Source organism: Pseudophryne corroboree, unplaced genomic scaffold, assembly GCF_028390025.1.
Source record: "Pseudophryne corroboree isolate aPseCor3 unplaced genomic scaffold, aPseCor3.hap2 scaffold_472, whole genome shotgun sequence".
Taxonomy (NCBI): domain Eukaryota; kingdom Metazoa; phylum Chordata; class Amphibia; order Anura; family Myobatrachidae; genus Pseudophryne; species Pseudophryne corroboree.
The window spans coordinates 212,496-229,216 of NW_026970084.1; the positions used below are offsets into that span (position 1 = coordinate 212,496).

The 16,721-nt window shown below is 50.0% G+C and overlaps 23 non-coding genes and 5 pseudogenes across 23 annotated transcripts; all 28 read left to right on the top strand.

The window, feature by feature from the left end:
* Positions 1 to 382: 382 nt before the first annotated feature.
* On the top strand, positions 383 to 546 carry LOC135027961 (U1 spliceosomal RNA). Its single transcript, XR_010224341.1, has one exon. It is a non-coding gene; the product is annotated as a U1 spliceosomal RNA (small nuclear RNA).
* Positions 547 to 698: 152 nt separating this feature from the next.
* LOC135028005 (U1 spliceosomal RNA) lies at positions 699 to 861 on the top strand. Its single transcript, XR_010224374.1, has one exon. It is a non-coding gene; the product is annotated as a U1 spliceosomal RNA (small nuclear RNA).
* Positions 862 to 1,532: 671 nt separating this feature from the next.
* Positions 1,533 to 1,696, top strand: LOC135028041 (U1 spliceosomal RNA). The gene has a single exon (XR_010224407.1). It is a non-coding gene; the product is annotated as a U1 spliceosomal RNA (small nuclear RNA).
* Positions 1,697 to 1,848: 152 nt separating this feature from the next.
* On the top strand, positions 1,849 to 1,990 carry LOC135028007 (U1 spliceosomal RNA; annotated as a pseudogene).
* Positions 1,991 to 2,685: 695 nt separating this feature from the next.
* On the top strand, positions 2,686 to 2,849 carry LOC135028037 (U1 spliceosomal RNA). The gene has a single exon (XR_010224403.1). It is a non-coding gene; the product is annotated as a U1 spliceosomal RNA (small nuclear RNA).
* Positions 2,850 to 3,001: 152 nt separating this feature from the next.
* LOC135027986 (U1 spliceosomal RNA) lies at positions 3,002 to 3,164 on the top strand. Its single transcript, XR_010224362.1, has one exon. It is a non-coding gene; the product is annotated as a U1 spliceosomal RNA (small nuclear RNA).
* A 671-nt stretch (positions 3,165 to 3,835) lies between these two features.
* On the top strand, positions 3,836 to 3,999 carry LOC135027964 (U1 spliceosomal RNA). Its single transcript, XR_010224343.1, has one exon. It is a non-coding gene; the product is annotated as a U1 spliceosomal RNA (small nuclear RNA).
* Positions 4,000 to 4,151: 152 nt separating this feature from the next.
* LOC135028001 (U1 spliceosomal RNA) lies at positions 4,152 to 4,314 on the top strand. The gene has a single exon (XR_010224372.1). It is a non-coding gene; the product is annotated as a U1 spliceosomal RNA (small nuclear RNA).
* A 671-nt stretch (positions 4,315 to 4,985) lies between these two features.
* Positions 4,986 to 5,149, top strand: LOC135028029 (U1 spliceosomal RNA). The gene has a single exon (XR_010224395.1). It is a non-coding gene; the product is annotated as a U1 spliceosomal RNA (small nuclear RNA).
* Positions 5,150 to 5,301: 152 nt separating this feature from the next.
* LOC135028008 (U1 spliceosomal RNA) lies at positions 5,302 to 5,443 on the top strand (annotated as a pseudogene).
* A 695-nt stretch (positions 5,444 to 6,138) lies between these two features.
* On the top strand, positions 6,139 to 6,302 carry LOC135027963 (U1 spliceosomal RNA). The gene has a single exon (XR_010224342.1). It is a non-coding gene; the product is annotated as a U1 spliceosomal RNA (small nuclear RNA).
* Positions 6,303 to 6,454: 152 nt separating this feature from the next.
* Positions 6,455 to 6,617, top strand: LOC135027999 (U1 spliceosomal RNA). Its single transcript, XR_010224370.1, has one exon. It is a non-coding gene; the product is annotated as a U1 spliceosomal RNA (small nuclear RNA).
* Positions 6,618 to 7,288: 671 nt separating this feature from the next.
* LOC135027958 (U1 spliceosomal RNA) lies at positions 7,289 to 7,452 on the top strand. The gene has a single exon (XR_010224338.1). It is a non-coding gene; the product is annotated as a U1 spliceosomal RNA (small nuclear RNA).
* A 152-nt stretch (positions 7,453 to 7,604) lies between these two features.
* LOC135028002 (U1 spliceosomal RNA) lies at positions 7,605 to 7,767 on the top strand. The gene has a single exon (XR_010224373.1). It is a non-coding gene; the product is annotated as a U1 spliceosomal RNA (small nuclear RNA).
* Positions 7,768 to 8,438: 671 nt separating this feature from the next.
* LOC135028030 (U1 spliceosomal RNA) lies at positions 8,439 to 8,602 on the top strand. Its single transcript, XR_010224396.1, has one exon. It is a non-coding gene; the product is annotated as a U1 spliceosomal RNA (small nuclear RNA).
* A 152-nt stretch (positions 8,603 to 8,754) lies between these two features.
* Positions 8,755 to 8,896, top strand: LOC135028006 (U1 spliceosomal RNA; annotated as a pseudogene).
* Positions 8,897 to 9,592: 696 nt separating this feature from the next.
* On the top strand, positions 9,593 to 9,756 carry LOC135028036 (U1 spliceosomal RNA). The gene has a single exon (XR_010224402.1). It is a non-coding gene; the product is annotated as a U1 spliceosomal RNA (small nuclear RNA).
* A 152-nt stretch (positions 9,757 to 9,908) lies between these two features.
* LOC135027969 (U1 spliceosomal RNA) lies at positions 9,909 to 10,071 on the top strand. The gene has a single exon (XR_010224348.1). It is a non-coding gene; the product is annotated as a U1 spliceosomal RNA (small nuclear RNA).
* A 674-nt stretch (positions 10,072 to 10,745) lies between these two features.
* On the top strand, positions 10,746 to 10,909 carry LOC135028038 (U1 spliceosomal RNA). Its single transcript, XR_010224404.1, has one exon. It is a non-coding gene; the product is annotated as a U1 spliceosomal RNA (small nuclear RNA).
* Positions 10,910 to 11,061: 152 nt separating this feature from the next.
* On the top strand, positions 11,062 to 11,224 carry LOC135027987 (U1 spliceosomal RNA). Its single transcript, XR_010224363.1, has one exon. It is a non-coding gene; the product is annotated as a U1 spliceosomal RNA (small nuclear RNA).
* A 671-nt stretch (positions 11,225 to 11,895) lies between these two features.
* Positions 11,896 to 12,059, top strand: LOC135028035 (U1 spliceosomal RNA). Its single transcript, XR_010224401.1, has one exon. It is a non-coding gene; the product is annotated as a U1 spliceosomal RNA (small nuclear RNA).
* A 152-nt stretch (positions 12,060 to 12,211) lies between these two features.
* LOC135028003 (U1 spliceosomal RNA) lies at positions 12,212 to 12,353 on the top strand (annotated as a pseudogene).
* A 692-nt stretch (positions 12,354 to 13,045) lies between these two features.
* On the top strand, positions 13,046 to 13,209 carry LOC135027959 (U1 spliceosomal RNA). The gene has a single exon (XR_010224339.1). It is a non-coding gene; the product is annotated as a U1 spliceosomal RNA (small nuclear RNA).
* Positions 13,210 to 13,361: 152 nt separating this feature from the next.
* On the top strand, positions 13,362 to 13,503 carry LOC135027988 (U1 spliceosomal RNA; annotated as a pseudogene).
* Positions 13,504 to 14,198: 695 nt separating this feature from the next.
* On the top strand, positions 14,199 to 14,362 carry LOC135027960 (U1 spliceosomal RNA). Its single transcript, XR_010224340.1, has one exon. It is a non-coding gene; the product is annotated as a U1 spliceosomal RNA (small nuclear RNA).
* A 152-nt stretch (positions 14,363 to 14,514) lies between these two features.
* Positions 14,515 to 14,677, top strand: LOC135027974 (U1 spliceosomal RNA). Its single transcript, XR_010224353.1, has one exon. It is a non-coding gene; the product is annotated as a U1 spliceosomal RNA (small nuclear RNA).
* A 671-nt stretch (positions 14,678 to 15,348) lies between these two features.
* LOC135028028 (U1 spliceosomal RNA) lies at positions 15,349 to 15,512 on the top strand. Its single transcript, XR_010224394.1, has one exon. It is a non-coding gene; the product is annotated as a U1 spliceosomal RNA (small nuclear RNA).
* A 986-nt stretch (positions 15,513 to 16,498) lies between these two features.
* LOC135028023 (U1 spliceosomal RNA) lies at positions 16,499 to 16,662 on the top strand. The gene has a single exon (XR_010224389.1). It is a non-coding gene; the product is annotated as a U1 spliceosomal RNA (small nuclear RNA).
* Positions 16,663 to 16,721: the final 59 nt, after the last annotated feature.

Consider the following 16,721-nt stretch of genomic DNA (forward strand, 5'->3'; position numbering starts at 1 on the left):
GTGGGGGTGTTTAATGCGAACTAGGGGTCATCCAAGCGCCGCAAAAGGCCGCCATGCCCTGCATACCCCTTTTCTCTTTTCATATATAGATGAGGGTTCCAGCCAACTTTGGCCCACTGCTTGGATGACATCACCGTATGCAAATCCGTCTTCTGCAGACCTTCCCCCAGGAATGCTTGTACTAGTTGTTGCATTTGGTTTGTTGTTTGGGGGTGCTTCAGTATTAGGCAGCCTTCTGCCCTCCCATGTTCATCTGAAAATATGTGTTCTCCCTGCAGTTGTTGTCCCCAGATGAGAGTTCCCTTGTGCTGCCTCAGTTGAATCTCCTTTATTTGACAGAGATGTGCCTGAGCAGCGGCCCTCCCCAGCCCTATCCCAAATCATACTTATTTTGCATAGGAGATACCATGGTCATGAAGTTTGATCTCCCAGGGTGAGGTTCATTCATTGCATTCTGGGTATGCTGACCCCTATGATTTCCCCAAATGTGGGAAACTCGACTGCATTATTTGTGGTAGTGGGGGACTGTGTTTGTTCTTTCCTCTGGTCAGCTCTGGTAAAAGTCAGATTTCTTTGTCTCAGATCTTCCTCTAGCCTTGTTCTTCTTTCGAGAGTTTCCTTGTGCTGCCTCAGTTGTATCTCCTTCACTTGACAGGGGGGTGCCCGAGCAGCGACCCTCCCCAGCTCTAGCCCAACTCCTATTTACCTGCTAGGTGAGATACTATGATCATGAAGGTGCTTCTCCCAGGGCAAGGCTCACCCATTTCACTCTGGGTGTGCTGCTCCTGCGATTTCTCCAAATGTGGGAAACTTGACTGCATAATTTGTGTTTCCCCTGGTCGGCTCTCGTATAATTCAGATCTCGTTGTCTCAGGTCTCTCTCCAGCCTAGTTTGCTGTCTGTTTCCACTTCTCTTTTCTTGAGCCGCTCCCTTCTATGCCCTTGCGCACTATCCTGACTTCTCCCGTCTGCTTAATTTGTGCCTTCCAACGCACAATGCAAACTACAGGTAGTGCTGCAGGGCCCACACCCTTTTATTTGCCTTACAGAGCAGCTCTGGAGCTGTTACAGTGCCCAGCTGCTGCAAGAAATCAGCTTGAATGCTTCAGGGGCTGGGGCATAGCCAACATGAGCCCCACACAGAAGGAGGGTGGAGGTGTTTAATGCGAACTAGGGGTCATCCAAGCACCGCAAAAGGCCGCCATGCCCTGCATGCCCCTTTTCTCTTTTCATATGCAGACGAGGGTTGAAGCCAACTTTGACTCACTGCTTGGATGACATCACCATATGCAAATCCATCTGCTGCAGGCCTTCCCCCAGGAATGCTTGCACTAGTTGTTGCATTTGGTTTGTTGTTTGGGGGTGCTTCAGATTTAGGCAGCCTTCTGCCCTCCCATGTTCATCTGAAAATATGTGTTCTCCCTGCTGTTGTTGTCCCCAGATGAGAGTTCCCTTGTGCTGCCTCAGTTGAATCTCCTTTACTTGACAGAGATGTGCCTGAGCAGCGGCCCTCCCCAGCCCTATCCCAAATCATACTTATTTTGCATAGGAGATGCCATGGTCATGAAGATTGTTCTCCCAGGGTGAGGTTCATTCATTGCATTCTGGGTATGCTGACCCCTATGATTTCCCCAAATGTGGGAAACTCAACTGCATTATTTGTCGTAGTGGAGGACTGTGTTTGTGCTTTCCTCTGGTCAGCTCTGGTAAAAGTCAGATTTCTTTGTCTCAGATCTTCCTCTAGCCTTGTTCTTCTTTCAAGAGTTCCCTTGTGCTTCCTCAGTTGGATTTCCTTCACTTGACAGGGGGGTGCCCGAGCAGCGACCCTCCCCAGATCTAGCCCAACTCCTACTTACCTGCCAGGTGAGATACTATGATCATGAAGTTGCTTCTCCCAGGGCAAGGCTCACCCATTGCACTCTTGGTGTGCTGCTCCTGCGATTTCCGCAAATGTGGGAAACTTGACTGCATAATTTGTGTTTCCCCTGGTCGGCTCTCATATAATTCAGATCTCTTTGTCTCAGGTCTCTCTCCAGCCTAGTTTGCTGTCTGTTTCCACTTCTTTTTTCTTGAGCCCCTCCCTTCTATACCCTTGTGCACTATCCTGACTTCTCCTCCCGTCTGCTTACTTTGTGCCTTACAATGCACAATGCGAACTACAGGTAGTGCTGCAGGGCCCACACCCTTTTACTTGCCTTACAGAGCAGCTCTGGAGCTGTTACAGTGCCCAGCTGCTGCAAGAAATCAGCTTGAATGCTTCAGGGGCTGGGGCATAGCCAACATGAGCCCCACACCGAAGGAGGGTGGGGGTGTTTAATGCGAACTAGGGGTCATCCAAGCGCCTCAAAAGGCCGCCATGCCCTGCATACCCCTTTTCTCTTTTCATATGCAGATGAGGGTTCCAGACAACTTTGGCCCACTGCTTGGATGACATCACCGTATGCAAATCCGTCTTCTGCAGACCTTCCCCCAGGAATGCTTGTACTAGTTGTTGCATTTGGTTTGTTGTTTGGGGGTGCTTCAATATTAGGCAGCCTTCTGCCCTCCCATGTTCATCTGAAAATATGTGTTCTCCCTGCAGTTGTTGTCCCCAGATGAGAGTTCCCTTGTGCTGCCTCAGTTGAATCTCCTTTACTTGACAGAGATGTGCCTGAGCAGCGGCCCTCCCCAGCCCTATCCCAAATCATACTTATTTTGCATAGGAGATGCCATGGTCATGAAGATTGTTCTCCCAGGGTGAGGTTCATTCATTGCATTCTGGGTATGCTGACCCCTGTGATTTCCCCAATTGTGGGAAACTCGACTGCATTATTTGTGGTAGTGGGGGACTGTGTTTGTGCTTTCCTCTGGTCAGCTCTGGTAAAAGTCAGATTTCTTTGTCTCAGATCTTGCTGTAGCCTTGTTCTTCTTTCGAGAGTTCCCTTGTGCTGCCTCAGTTGGATCTCCTTCACTTGACAGGGGGGTGCCCGAGCAGCGACCCTCCCCAGCTCTAGCCCAACTCCTACTTACCTGCCAGGTGAGATACTATGATCAGGAAGGTGCTTCTCCCAAGGCAAGGCTCACCCATTGCACTCTGGGTGTGCTGCTCCTGTGATTTCCCAAAATGTGGGACACTTGACTGCATAATTTGTGTTTCCTCTGGTCGGCTCTCGTATAATTCAGATCTCTTTGCATCAGGTCTCTCTCCAGCCTAGTTTGCTGTCTGTTTCCACTTCTCTTTTCTTGAGCCGTTCCCTTTTATGCCCTTGCGCACTATACTGACTTCTCCCGTCTGCTTACTTTGTGCCTTGCAACGCACAATGCGAACTACAGGTAGTGCTGCAGGTCCCACAACCTTTTATTTGCCTTACAGAGCAGCTCTGGAGCTGTTACAGAGCCCAGCTTCTGCAAGAAATCAGCTTGAATGCTTCAGGGGCTGGGGCATAGCCAACATGAGCCCCACACCGAAGGAGGGTGGAGGTGTTTAATGTGAACTAGGGGTCATCCAAGCGCCGCAAAAGGCCGCCATGCCCTGCATACCCCTTTTCTCTTTTCATATATAGATGAGGGTTCCAGCCAACTTTGGCCCACTGCTTGGATGACATCACCGTATGCAAATCCGTCTTCTGCAGACCTTCCCCCAGGAATGCTTGTACTAGTTGTTGCATTTGGTTTGTTGTTTGGGGGTGCTTCAGTATTAGGCAGCCTTCTGCCCTCCCATGTTCATCTGAAAATATGTGTTCTCCCTGCAGTTGTTGTCCCCAGATGAGAGTTCCCTTGTGCTGCCTCAGTTGAATCTCCTTTACTTGACAGAGATGTGCCTGAGCAGCGGCCCTCCCCAGCCCTATCCCAAATCATACTTATTTTGCATAGGAGATACCATGGTCATGAAGATTGATCTCCCAGGGTGAGGTTCATTCATTGCATTCTTTGTATGCTGACCCCTATGATTTCCCCAAATGTGGGAAACTCGACTGCATTATTTGTGGTAGTGGGGGACTGTGTTTGTTCTTTCCTCTGGTCAGCTCTGGTAACAGTCAGATTTCTTTGTCTCAGATCTTCCTCTAGCCTTGTTCTTCTTTCGAGAGTTTCCTTGTGCTGCCTCAGTTGTATCTCCTTCACTTGACAGGGGGGTGCCCGAGCAGCGACCCTCCCCAGCTCTAGCCCAACTCCTACTTACCTGCTAGGTGAGATACTATGATCATGAAGGTGCTTCTCCCAGGGCAAGGCTCACCCATTTCACTCTGGGTGTGCTGCTCCTGCGATTTCTCCAAATGTGGGAAACTTGACTGCATAATTTGTGTTTCCCCTGGTCGGCTCTCGTATAATTCAGATCTCTTTGTCTCAGGTCTCTCTCCAGCCTAGTTTGCTGTCTGTTTCCACTTCTCTTTTCTTGAGCCGCTCCCTTCTATGCCCTTGCGCACTATCCTGACTTCTCCCGTCTGCTTACTTTGTGCCTTCCAACGCACAATGCAAACTACAGGTAGTGCTGCAGGGCCCACACCCTTTTATTTGCCTTACAGAGCAGCTCTGGAGCTGTTACAGTGCCCAGCTGCTGCAAGAAATCAGCTTGAATGCTTCAGGGGCTGGGGCATAGCCAACATGAGCCCCACACCGAAGGAGGGTGGAGGTGTTTAATGCGAACTAGGGGTCATCCAAGCGCCGCAAAAGGCCGCCATGCCCCGCATGCCCCTTTTCTCTTTTCATATGCAGACGAGGGTTGAAGCCAACTTTGACTCACTGCTTGGATGACATCACCATATGCAAATCCATCTGCTGCAGGCCTTCCCCCAGGAATGCTTGCACTAGTTGTTGCATTTGGTTTGTTGTTTGGGGGTGCTTCAGTATTAGGCAGCCTTCTGCCCTCCCATGTTCATCTGAAAATATGTGTTCTCCCTGCAGTTGTTGTCCCCAGATGAGAGTTCCCTTGTGCTGCCTCAGTTGAATCTCCTTTACTTGACAGAGATGTGCCTGAGCAGCGGCCCTCCCCAGCCCTATCCCAAATCATACTTATTTTGCATAGGAGATACCATGGTCATGAAGATTGATCTCCCAGGGTGAGGTTCATTCATTGCATTCTGGGTATGCTGACCCCTATGATTTCCCCAAATGTGGGAAACTCAACTGCATTATTTGTGGTAGTGGAGGACTGTGTTTGTGCTTTCCTCTGGTCAGCTCTGGTAAAAGTCAGATTTCTTTGTCTCAGATCATCCTCTAGCCTTGTTCTTCTTTCAAGAGTTCCCTTGTGCTTCCTCAGTTGGATTTCCTTCACTTGACAGGGGGGTGCCCGAGCAGCGACCCTCCCCAGATCTAGCCCAACTCCTACTTACCTGCCAGGTGAGATACTATGATCATGAAGTTGCTTCTCCCAGGGCAAGGCTCACCCATTGCACTCTTGGTGTGCTGCTCCTGCGATTTCCGCAAATGTGGGAAACTTGACTGCATAATTTGTGTTTCCCCTGGTCGGCTCTCATATAATTCAGATCTCTTTGTCTCAGGTCTCTCTCCAGCCTAGTTTGCTGTCTGTTTCCACTTCTTTTTTCTTGAGCCCCTCCCTTCTATACCCTTGTGCACTATCCTGACTTCTCCTCCTGTCTGCTTACTTTGTGCCTTACAATGCACAATGCGAACTACAGGTAGTGCTGCAGGGCCCACACCCTTTTACTTGCCTTACAGAGCAGCTCTGGAGCTGTTACAGTGCCCAGCTGCTGCAAGAAATCAGCTTGAATGCTTCAGGGGCTGGGGCATAGCCAACATGAGCCCCACACCGAAGGAGGGTGGGGGTGTTTAATGCGAACTAGGGGTCATCCAAGCGCCTCAAAAGGCCGCCATGCCCTGCATACCCCTTTTCTCTTTTCATATGCAGATGAGGGTTCCAGACAACTTTGGCCCACTGCTTGGATGACATCACCGTATGCAAATCCGTCTTCTGCAGACCTTCCCCCAGGAATGCTTGTACTAGTTGTTGCATTTGGTTTGTTGTTTGGGGGTGCTTCAATATTAGGCAGCCTTCTGCCCTCCCATGTTCATCTGAAAATATGTGTTCTCCCTGCAGTTGTTGTCCCCAGATGAGAGTTCCCTTGTGCTGCCTCAGTTGAATCTCCTTTACTTGACAGAGATGTGCCTGAGCAGCGGCCCTCCCCAGCCCTATCCCAAATCATACTTATTTTGCATAGGAGATGCCATGGTCATGAAGATTGTTCTCCCAGGGTGAGGTTCATTCATTGCATTCTGGGTATGCTGACCCCTGTGATTTCCCTAATTGTGCGAAACTCGACTGCATTATTTGTGGTAGTGGGGGACTGTGTTTGTGCTTTCCTCTGGTCAGCTCTGGTAAAAGTCAGATTTCTTTGTCTCAGATCTTGCTCTAGCCTTGTTCTTCTTTCGAGAGTTCCCTTGTGCTGCCTCAGTTGGATCTCCTTCACTTGACAGGGGGGTGCCCGAGCAGCGACCCTCCCCAGCTCTAGCCCAACTCCTACTTACCTGCCAGGTGAGATACTATGATCAGGAAGGTGCTTCTCCCAAGGCAAGGCTCACCCATTGCACTCTGGGTGTGCTGCTCCTGTGATTTCCCAAAATGTGGGACACCTGACTGCATAATTTGTGTTTCCTCTGGTCGGCTCTCGTATAATTCAGATCTCTTTGCATCAGGTCTCTCTCCAGCCTAGTTTGCTGTCTGTTTCCACTTCTCTTTTCTTGAGCCGTTCCCTTTTATGCCCTTGCGCACTATACTGACTTCTCCCGTCTGCTTACTTTGTGCCTTGCAACGCACAATGCGAACTACAGGTAGTGCTGCAGGTCCCACAACCTTTTATTTGCCTTACAGAGCAGCTCTGGAGCTGTTACAGAGCCCAGCTTCTGCAAGAAATCAGCTTGAATGCTTCAGGGGCTGGGGCATAGCCAACATGAGCCCCACACCGAAGGAGGGTGGAGGTGTTTAATGTGAACTAGGGGTCATCCAAGCGCCGCAAAAGGCCGCCATGCCCTGCATACCCCTTTTCTCTTTTCATATATAGATGAGGGTTCCAGCCAACTTTGGCCCACTGCTTGGATGACATCACCGTATGCAAATCCGTCTTCTGCAGACCTTCCCCCAGGAATGCTTGTACTAGTTGTTGCATTTGGTTTGTTGTTTGGGGGTGCTTCAGTATTAGGCAGCCTTCTGCCCTCCCATGTTCATCTGAAAATATGTGTTCTCCCTGCAGTTGTTGTCCCCAGATGAGAGTTCCCTTGTGCTGCCTCAGTTGAATCTCCTTTACTTGACAGAGATGTGCCTGAGCAGCGGCCCTCCCCAGCCCTATCCCAAATCATACTTATTTTGCATAGGAGATACCATGGTCATGAAGATTGATCTCCCAGGGTGAGGTTCATTCATTGCATTCTGGGTATGCTGACCCCTATGATTTCCCCAAATGTGGGAAACTCGACTGCATTATTTGTGGTAGTGGGGGACTGTGTTTGTTCTTTCCTCTGGTCAGCTCTGGTAACAGTCAGATTTCTTTGTCTCAGATCTTCCTCTAGCCTTGTTCTTCTTTTGAGAGTTTCCTTGTGCTGCCTCAGTTGTATCTTCTTCACTTGACAGGGGGGTGCCCGAGCAGCGACCCTCCCCAGCTCTAGCCCAACTCCTACTTACCTGCTAGGTGAGATACTATGATCATGAAGGTGCTTCTCCCAGGGCAAGGCTCACCCATTTCACTCTGGGTGTGCTGCTCCTGCGATTTCTCCAAATGTGGGAAACTTGACTGCATAATTTGTGTTTCCCCTGGTCGGCTCTCGTATAATTCAGATCTCTTTGTCTCAGGTCTCTCTCCAGCCTAGTTTGCTGTCTGTTTCCACTTCTCTTTTCTTGAGCCGCTCCCTTCTATGCCCTTGCGCACTATCCTGACTTCTCCCGTCTGCTTAATTTGTGCCTTCCAACGCACAATGCAAACTACAGGTAGTGCTGCAGGGCCCACACCCTTTTATTTGCCTTACAGAGCAGCTCTGGAGCTGTTACAGTGCCCAGCTGCTGCAAGAAATCAGCTTGAATGCTTCAGGGGCTGGGGCATAGCCAACATGAGCCCCACACCGAAGGAGGGTGGAGGTGTTTAATGCGAACTAGGGGTCATCCAAGCGCCGCAAAAGGCCGCCATGCCCTGCATGCCCCTTTTCTCTTTTCATATGCAGACGAGGGTTGAAGCCAACTTTGACTCACTGCTTGGATGACATCACCATATGCAAATCCATCTGCTGCAGGCCTTCCCCCAGGAATGCTTGCACTAGTTGTTGCATTTGGTTTGTTGTTTGGGGGTGCTTCAGTATTAGGCAGCCTTCTGCCCTCCCATGTTCATCTGAAAATATGTGTTCTCCCTGCAGTTGTTGTCCCCAGATGAGAGTTCCCTTGTGCTGCCTCAGTTGAATCTCCTTTACTTGACAGAGATGTGCCTGAGCAGCGGCCCTCCCCAGCCCTATCCCAAATCATACTTATTTTGCATAGGAGATACCATGGTCATGAAGATTGATCTCCCAGGGTGAGGTTCATTCATTGCATTCTGGGTATGCTGACCCCTATGATTTCCCCAAATGTGGGAAACTCAACTGCATTATTTGTGGTAGTGGAGGACTGTGTTTGTGCTTTCCTCTGGTCAGCTCTGGTAAAAGTCAGATTTCTTTGTCTCAGATCTTCCTCTAGCCTTGTTCTTCTTTCAAGAGTTCCCTTGTGCTTCCTCAGTTGGATTTCCTTCACTTGACAGGGGGGTGCCCGAGCAGCGACCCTCCCCAGATCTAGCCCAACTCATACTTACCTGCCAGGTGAGATACTATGATCATGAAGTTGCTTCTCCCAGGGCAAGGCTCACCCATTGCACTCTTGGTGTGCTGCTCCTGCGATTTCCGCAAATGTGGGAAACTTGACTGCATAATTTGTGTTTCCCCTGGTCGGCTCTCATATAATTCAGATCTCTTTGTCTCAGGTCTCTCTCCAGCCTAGTTTGCTGTCTGTTTCCACTTTTTTTTTTCTTGAGCCCCTCCCTTCTATACCCTTGTGCACTATCCTGACTTCTCCTCCCGTCTGCTTACTTTGTGCCTTCCAATGCACAATGCAAACTACAGGTAGTGCTGCAGGGCCCACACCTTTTTACTTGCCTTACAGAGCAGCTCTGGAGCTGTTACAGTGCCCAGCTGCTGCAAGAAATCAGCTTGAATGCTTCAGGGGCTGGGGCATGGCCAACATGAGCCCCACACCGAAGGAGGGTGGGGGTGTTTAATGCGAACTAGGGGTCATCCAAGCGCCGCAAAAGGCCGCCATGCCCTGCATACCCCTTTTCTCTTTTCATATGTAGATGAGGGTTCCAGCCAACTTTGGCCCACTGCTTGGATGACATCACCGTATGCAAATCCGTCTTCTGCAGACCTTCCCCCAGGAATGCTTGTACTAGTTGTTGCATTTGGTTTGTTGTTTGGGGGTGCTTCAGTATTAGGCAGCCTTCTGCCCTCCCATGTTCATCTGAAAATATGTGTTCTCCCTGCAGTTGTTGTCCTCAGATGAGAGTTCCCTTGTGCTGCCTCAGTTGAATCTCCTTTACTTGACAGAGATGTGCCTGAGCAGCGGCCCTCCCCAGCCCTATCCCAAATCATACTTATTTTGCATAGGAGATACCATGGTCATGAAGATTGATCTCCCAGGGTGAGGTTCATTCATTGCATTCTGGGTATGCTGACCCCTATGATTTCCCCAAATGTGGGAAACTCGACTGCATTATTTGTGGTAGTGGAGGACTGTGTTTGTGCTTTCCTCTGGTCAGCTCTGGTAAAAGTCAGATTTCTTTGTCTCAGATCTTCCTCTTGCCTTGTTCTTCTTTCGAGAGTTCCCTTGTGCTGCCTCAGTTGGATCTCCTTCACTTGACAGGGGGGTGCCCGAGCAGCGACCCTCCTCTGCTCTAGCCCATCTCATACTTACCTGCCAGGTGAGATACTATGATCAGGAAGGTGCTTCTCCCAGGGCAAGGCTCACCCATTGCACTCTGGGTGTGCTGCTCCTGTGATTTCCCCAAATGTGGGACACTTGACTGCATAATTTGTGTTTCCTCTGGTCGGCTCTCGTATAATTCAGATCTCTTTGTCTCAGGTCTATCTCCAGCCTAGTTTGCTGTCTGTTTCCACTTCTTTTTTCTTGAGCCCCTCCCTTCTATACCCTTGTGCACTATCCTGACTTCTCCTCCCGTCTGCTTACTTTGTGCCTTACAATGCACAATGCGAACTACAGGTAGTGCTGCAGGGCCCACACCCTTTTACTTGCCTTACAGAGCAGCTCTGGAGCTGTTACAGTGCCCAGCTGCTGCAAGAAATCAGCTTGAATGCTTCAGGGGCTGGGGCATAGCCAACATGAGCCCCACACCGAAGGAGGGTGGGGGTGTTTAATGCGAACTAGGGGTCATCCAAGCGCCTCAAAAGGCCGCCATGCCCTGCATACCCCTTTTCTCTTTTCATATGCAGATGAGGGTTCCAGACAACTTTGGCCCACTGCTTGGATGACATCACCGTATGCAAATCCGTCTTCTGCAGACCTTCCCCCAGGAATGCTTGTACTAGTTGTTGCATTTGGTTTGTTGTTTGGGGGTGCTTCAATATTAGGCAGCCTTCTGCCCTCCCATGTTCATCTGAAAATATGTGTTCTCCCTGCAGTTGTTGTCCCCAGATGAGAGTTCCCTTGTGCTGCCTCAGTTGAATCTCCTTTACTTGACAGAGATGTGCCTGAGCAGCGGCCCTCCCCAGCCCTATCCCAAATCATACTTATTTTGCATAGGAGATGCCATGGTCATGAAGATTGTTCTCCCAGGGTGAGGTTCATTCATTGCATTCTGGGTATGCTGACCCCTGTGATTTCCCCAATTGTGGGAAACTCGACTGCATTATTTGTGGTAGTGGGGGACTGTGTTTGTGCTTTCCTCTGGTCAGCTCTGGTAAAAGTCAGATTTCTTTGTCTCAGATCTTGCTCTAGCCTTGTTCTTCTTTCGAGAGTTCCCTTGTGCTGCCTCAGTTGGATCTCCTTCACTTGACAGGGGGGTGCCCGAGCAGTGACCCTCCCCAGCTCTAGCCCAACTCCTACTTACCTGCCAGGTGAGATACTATGATCAGGAAGGTGCTTCTCCCAAGGCAAGGCTCACCCATTGCACTCTGGGTGTGCTGCTCCTGTGATTTCCCAAAATGTGGGACACTTGACTGCATAATTTGTGTTTCCTCTGGTCGGCTCTCGTATAATTCAGATCTCTTTGCATCAGGTCTCTCTCCAGCCTAGTTTGCTGTCTGTTTCCACTTCTCTTTTCTTGAGCCGTTCCCTTTTATGCCCTTGCGCACTATACTGACTTCTCCCGTCTGCTTACTTTGTGCCTTGCAACGCACAATGCGAACTACAGGTAGTGCTGCAGGTCCCACAACCTTTTATTTGCCTTACAGAGCAGCTCTGGAGCTGTTACAGAGCCCAGCTTCTGCAAGAAATCAGCTTGAATGCTTCAGGGGCTGGGGCATAGCCAACATGAGCCCCACACCGAAGGAGGGTGGAGGTGTTTAATGTGAACTAGGGGTCATCCAAGCGCCGCAAAAGGCCGCCATGCCCTGCACGCCCCTTTTCTCTTTTCATATGCAGACGAGGGTTGAAGCCAACTTTGACCCACTGCTTGGATGACATCACCATATGCAAATCCATCTGCTGCAGGCCTTCCCCCAGGAATGCTTGCACTAGTTGTTGCATTTGGTTTGTTGTTTGGGGGTGCTTCAGTATTAGGCAGCCTTCTGCCCTCCCATGTTCATCTGAAAATATGTGTTCTCCCTGCAGTTGTTGTCCCCAGATGAGAGTTCCCTTGTGCTGCCTCAGTTGAATCTCCTTTACTTGACAGAGATGTGCCTGAGCAGCGGCCCTCCCCAGCCCTATCCCAAATCATACTTATTTTGCATAGGAGATACCATGGTCATGAAGATTGTTCTCCCAGGGTGAGGTTCATTCATTGCATTCTGGGTATGCTGACCCCTATGATTTCCCCAAATGTGGGAAACTCGACTGCATTATTTGTGGTAGTGGGGGACTGTGTTTGTTCTTTCCTCTGGTCAGCTCTGGTAAAAGTCAGATTTATTTGTCTCAGATCTTCCTCTAGCCTTGTTCTTCTTTCGAGAGTTTCCTTGTGCTGCCTCAGTTGTATCTCCTTCACTTGACAGGGGGGTGCCCGAGCAGCGACCCTCCCCAGCTCTAGCCCAACTCCTACTTACCTGCTAGGTGAGATACTGTGATCATGAAGGTGCTTCTCCCAGGGCAAGGCTCACCCATTTCACTCTGGGTGTGCTGCTCCTGCGATTTCCCCAAATGTGGGAAACTTGACTGCATAATTTGTGTTTCCCCTGGTCGGCTCTCATATAATTCAGATCTCTTTGTCTCAGGTCTCTCTCCAGCCTAGTTTGCTGTCTGTTTCCACTTCTCTTTTCTTGAGCCGCTCCCTTCTATGCCCTTGCGCACTATCCTGACTTCTCCCGCCTGCTTAATTTGTGCCTTCCAACGCACAATGCAAACTACAGGTAGTGCTGCAGGGCCCACACCCTTTTACTTGCCTTACAGAGCAGCTCTGGAGCTGTTACAGTGCCCAGCTGCTGCAAGAAATCAGCTTGAATGCTTCAGGGGCTGGGGCATAGCCAACATGAGCCCCACACCGAAGGAGGGTGGAGGTGTTTAATGCGAACTAGGGGTCATCCAAGCGCCGCAAAAGGCCGCCATGCCCTGCATGCCCCTTTTCTCTTTTCATATGCAGACGAGGGTTGAAGCCAACTTTGACTCACTGCTTGGATGACATCACCATATGCAAATCCATCTGCTGCAGGCATTCCCCCAGGAATGCTTGCACTAGTTGTTGCATTTGGTTTGTTGTTTGGGGGTGCTTCAGTATTAGGCAGCCTTCTGCCCTCCCATGTTCATCTGAAAATATGTGTTCTCCCTGCAGTTGTTGTCCCCAGATGAGAGTTCCCTTGTGCTGCCTCAGTTGAATCTCCTTTACTTGACAGAGATGTGCCTGAGCAGCGGCCCTCCCCAGCCCTATCCCAAATCATACCTATTTTGCATAGGAGATGCCATGGTCATGAAGATTGTTCTCCCAGGGTGAGGTTCATTCATTGCATTCTGGGTATGCTGACCCCTGTGATTTCCCCAATTGTGGGAAACTCGACTGCATTATTTGTGGTAGTGGGGGACTGTGTTTGTGCTTTCCTCTGGTCAGCTCTGGTAAAAGTCAGATTTCTTTGTCTCAGATATTCCTCTAGCCTTGTTCTTCTTTCGAGAGTTCCCTTGTGCTGCCTCAGTTGGATCTCCTTCACTTGACAGGGGGGTGCCCGAGCAGCGACCCTCCCCAGCTCTAGCCCAACTCCTACTTACCTGCCAGGTGAGATACTATGATCAGGAAGGTGCTTCTCCCGGGGCAAGGCTCACCCATTGCACTCTGGGTGTGCTGCCCCTACGATTTCCCCAAATGTGGAAAACTTGACTGCATAATTTGTGTTTCCCCTGGTCGGCTCTCATATAATTCAGATCTCTTTGTCTCAGGTCTCTCTCCAGCCTAGTTTGCTGTCTGTTTCCACTTCTTTTTTCTTGAGCCCCTCCCTTCAATACCCTTGTGCACTATAATGACTTCTCCTCCCGTCTGCTTACTTTGTGTCTTACAATGCACAATGCAAACTACAGGTAGTGCTGCAGGGCCCACACCCTTTTACTTGCCTTACAGAGAAGCTCTGGAGCTGTTACAGTGCCCAGCTGCTGCAAGAAATCAGCTTGAATGCTTCAGGGGCTGGGGCATGGCCAACATGAGCCCCACACCGAAGGAGGGTGGGGGTGTTTAATGCGAACTAGGGATCATCCAAGCGCCGCAAAAGGCCGCCATGCCCTGCATACCCCTTTTCTCTTTTCATATGCAGATGAGGGTTCCAGCCAATTTTGGCCCACTGCTTGGATGACATCACCGTATGCAAATCCGTCTTCTGCAGACCTTCCCCCAGGAATGCTTCTACTAGTTGTTGCTTTTGGTTTGTTGTTTGGGGGTGCTTCAGTATTAGGCAGCCTTCTGCCCTCCCATGTTCATCTGAAAATATGTGTTCTCCCTGCAGTTGTTGTCCCCAGATGAGAGTTCCCTTGTGCTGCCTCAATTGAATCTCCTTTACTTGACTGAGATGTGCCTGAGCAGCGGCCCTCCCCAGCCCTATCCAAAAACATACTTATTTTGCATAGGAGATACCATGGTCATGAAGATTGCTCTCCCAGGGTGAGGTTCATTCATTGCATTCTGGGAATGCTGACCCCTGTGATTTCCCCAAATGTGGGAAACTCGACTGCATTATTTGTGGTAGTGGGGGACTGTGTTTGTTCTTTCCTCTGGTCAGCTCTGGTAAAAGTCAGATTTCTTTGTCTCAGATCTTCCTCTAGCCTTGTTCTTCATTCGAGAGTTCCCTTGTGCTGCCTCAGTTGGATCTCCTTCACTTGACAGGGGGGTGCCCGAGCAGCAACCCTCCCCAGCTGTAGCCCATCTCCTACTTACCTGCCAGGTGAGATACTATGATCAGGAAGGTGCTTCTCCCAGGGCAAGGCTCACCCATTGCACTCTGGGTGTGCTGCTCCTGCGATTTCCCCAAATGTGGGAAACTTGACTGCATAATTTGTGTTTCCCCTGGTCGGCTCTCGTATAATTCAGATCTCTTTGTCTCAGGTCTCTCTCCAGACTAGTTTGCTGTCTGTTTCCACTTCTCTTTTCTTGAGCCGCTCCCTTCTATGCCCTTGCGCACTATCCTGACTTCTCCTGTCTGCTTAATTTGTGCCTTCCAACGCACAATGCGAACTACAGGTAGTGCTGCAGGGCCCACACCCTTTTACTCGCCTTACAGAGCAGCTCTGGAGCTGTTACAGTGCCCAGCTGCTGCAAGAAATCAGCTTGAATGCTTCAGGGGCTGGGGCATAGCCAACATGAGCCCCACACCGAAGGAGGGTGGAGATGTTTAATGCGAACTAGGGGTCATCCAAGCGCCGCAAAAGGCCGCCATGCCCTGCACGCCCCTTTTCTCTTTTCATATGCAGACGAGGGTTGAAGCCAACTTTGACACACTGCTTGGATGACATCACCATATGCAAATCCATCTGCTGCAGGCCTTCCCCCAGGAATGCTTGCACTAGTTGTTGCATTTGGTTTGTTGTTTGGGGGTGCTTCAGTATTAGGCAGCCTTCTGCCCTCCCATGTTCATCTGAAAATATGTGTTCTCCCTGGAGTTGTTGTCCCCAGATGAGAGTTCCCTTGTGTTGCCTCAGTTGAATCTTCTTTACTTGACAGAGATGTGCCTGAGCAGCGGCCCTCCCCAGCCCTATCCCAAATCATACTTATTTTGCATAGGAGATACCATGGTCATGAAGATTGTTCTCCCAGGGTGAGGTTCATTCATTGCATTCTGGGTATGCTGACCCCTGTGATTTCCCCAAATGAGGGAAACTCGACTGCATTATTTGTGGTAGTGGGGGACTGTGTTTGTGCTTTCCTCTGGTCAGCTCTGGTAAAAGTCAGATTTCTTTGTCTCAGATTTTCCTCTAGCCTTGTTCTTCTTTCGAGAGTTCCCTTGTGCTGCCTCAGTTGGATCTCCTTCACTTGACAGGGGGGTGCCCGAGCAGCGACCCTCCCCAGCTCTAGCCCAACTCCTACTTAAATGCCAGGTGAGATACTATGATCATGAAGTTGCTTCTCCCAGGGCAAGGCTCACCCATTGCACTCTCGGTGTGCTGCTACTGTGATTTCCCCAAATGTCTGAAAGTTGACTGCATAATTTGTGTTTCCCCTGGTCGGCTCTCGTATAATTGAGATCTCTTTGTCTCAGGTCTCTCTCCAGCCTAGTTTGCTGTCTGTTTCCACTTCTCTTTTCTTGAGCCGCTCCCTTCTATGCCCTTGCGCACTATCCTGACTTCTCCCGTATGCTTAATTTGTGCCTTGCAACGCACAATGCGAACTACAGGTAGTGCTGCAGGGCCCACACCCTTTTACTTGCCTTACAGAGCAGCTCTGGAGCTGTTACAGTGCCCAGCTGCTGCAAGAAATCAGCTTGAATGCTTCAGGGGCTGGGGCATAGCCAACATGAGCCCCACACTGAAGGAGGGTGGGGGTGTTTAATGCGAACTAGGGGTCATCCAAGCGCCGCAAAAGGCCGCCATGCCCTGCATACCCCTTTTCTCTTTTCATATGCAGACGGGGGTTCCAGCCAACTTTGGCCCACTGCTTGGATGACATCACCGTATGCAAATCCGTCTTCTGCAGACCTTCCCCCAGGAATGCTTGCACTAGTTGTTGCATTTGGTTTGTTGTTTGGGGGTGCTTCAGTATTAGGCAGCCTTCTGCCCTCCCATGTTCATCTGAAAATATGTGTTTTCCCTGCAGTTGTTGTCCCCAGATGAGAGTTCCCTTGTGCTGCCTCAGTTGAATCTCCTTTACTTGACAGAGATGTGCCTGAGCAGCGGCCCTCCCCAGCCCTATCTCAAATCATACTTATTTTGCACAGGAGATACCATGGTCATGAAGATTGTTCTCCCAGGGTGAGGTTCATTCATTGCATTCTGGGTATGCTGACCCCTGTGATTTCCCCAAATGTGGGAAACTCGACTGCATTATTTGTGGTAGTGGGGGACTGTGTTTGTGCTTTCCTCTGGTCAGCTCTGGTAAAAGTCAGATTTCTTTGTCTCAGATCTTCCTCTAGCCTTGTTCTTC